Genomic DNA, 2,070 nt, shown 5'->3' on the forward strand with positions numbered 1-2,070 from the left:
CGCAGAGGCTGGGTGCGGGGAGGAGGCGTGGGCCTGTGAGGTGCTTCTGCTGAGTGGGAAGCGGGACCCTGTCACCTGGCTGCAAGTTAAGGGTGCGTGTTATACACCCTAAGTCGACTGCTAAAATGGCGACACAGAGAATATAGCCAATACGCTCGCAGAAGAGAGGAAATGCGCTCGTAAAAAATACTCGACCAAAAGAAGGAAAAAAAGGAGACGACAAATAAAATATAAATGAAAAAAAAAGTTACAGAAGCTGAGCAGGGCTGGGCCTGGTTAGTACTTGGATGGGAGACCACCTAGGAAGACCAAGTGCTGTAGGTGTAAAAATATTATATATATATATATATACGGTTAAACTTAACCGTATCCATAATAAATGTAGATGGCATAAACACCCCCAATTAAAAGACAGAATTATCAAGCTCGATGAAAAAGCCAGATGTTTGCCTGCAAAGAACACACTTTTAACTATAAAGACACAAATAGGTTAGGTGGAAAGCGTGTACCACATGAACGCTCGGCAGAAGGAAGCTGGGATGGCTACATGGTATCGAAGTGGATTTCAGAACAAAGGTTGTTAACAGATTGAAAGAAGTTTATTTCACGATGATAACATCACTTCTGCAGAAGGCCGAGAGAGCCCTAAGCGTTTAGGCACCTACTAACAGAATTCAAAATACAGAAGCAGAACCGGATAGACCAGCAAGGAGAAACAAGATGAACTCACAGTTACAACCAAATATTTCAACATCCCTTTTTCAGTAACTGTCAGAACAAATAGGAAATCAGAAGGAGATGGAAAATGCGAACGCCGCCATCAACCAGCTTGGCCTAATTACCGTTTATAGAACTCTCTACGCTTTCTCTTTTCAAATGCACTTGGAACGGTCATCAACATAAACCCTATTCTGGTTCGTAAAAGGAGTCTCAATAAACTCAGAGTTATTCAAGTCATACAGATGAGTTCTCTAACCACAATGGAACCACGTTCGCAGCCGATGAGAGAAAGAGCCTTGGAAAATCCCCAAAAACTCGGAAACCAAATAATATTGTTCTAAATAATGGTCGACGTAGAAATCAAATGGGCAATTAGAAAGTATCTGAGCCAAACAAAAATGAACACACAACATATCAAAATGTGCGGCGAGCCACTGAAGCGGCCCTCAGGGAAATAAATATACAGCACTCGACGCCTCCATTAGAAGAGCAGGCACTCAAATCAATGCCCTCACCTTCCACTTTGAAAAGCCAGAGAAGAGCCAATTAAACCCAAAGTGAGCAAAAGAGGAAATGAAGACACAGCCATCAATGCGATAGAAACAGGAAAATAATGAAGAAATGAGGACAGCGAAAGGTGGGGGGGTAGGGGGTGTCCATCTCAGCCGTAAGAAAGAATGAATCTTCCATCGACAGGACAGACGGACGCGGCGGGTATCGGACCGAGTGGGGTGAGTCAGACAAAGACAAATGCCCCACGATCTCACGTGCACGTGGGCCCTAGAGAACAAAATAAACGCACGAATGAAACCAACAAACTCTCAGGCACAGAGAACATTTTGATGGTCAGCAGATGGGGGGATTTGAGAGGGGGTGAAAAAGGGGGCAGGGTGTGAAGTACAAGGTGGCAATTACAGAACAGTCACGGGACGCGGAGTCCAGCGCAAGGAACGTGGTCAGGGATGTAATGAGCACATGTGAGGTCGGATGGGCACTGGATGTATCGGGGGGGGGGGCGCCTTGTGAGCCACACAGATGCCTCACCGCTCTGCTGGACGCCTGGAAATAATGTAATAGTGCACATCGACTGTAACTGAAAATTTTTAAAAATATTTTTAAGAATACTGTAAAAAAGGAAGAAGCCAGTTAGTTGGTTTTAATAAAATCCTACCAATTTTACACATCCTAACTCCGCTTTCTTCTGAGTGATGTAGACGATCAAGACGTTTTTGGACCTTCTGTGTGTGTGTGTCCTGAGGCATTTACAGCCCCCACAGGCATCAAGCGGTGAGCCCGTGCGTGTGCCTGTGCCTGCTACCTGCCCAATATGCTGTCCTGGTCGTGAGGTCC

General features: G+C 45.3%; 1 protein-coding gene across 1 annotated transcript in view; it reads left to right on the plus strand.

The window, feature by feature from the left end:
- SHANK2 (SH3 and multiple ankyrin repeat domains 2) overlaps window positions 1-2,070 on the plus strand; it is a 408,406-nt gene that overhangs the window by 347,888 nt on the left and 58,448 nt on the right. The gene's annotated exons all lie outside the window — the stretch shown is intronic.

This window comes from Pteropus alecto, unplaced genomic scaffold (assembly GCF_000325575.1).
Source record: "Pteropus alecto unplaced genomic scaffold, ASM32557v1 scaffold43, whole genome shotgun sequence".
Lineage (NCBI taxonomy): Eukaryota > Metazoa > Chordata > Mammalia > Chiroptera > Pteropodidae > Pteropus > Pteropus alecto.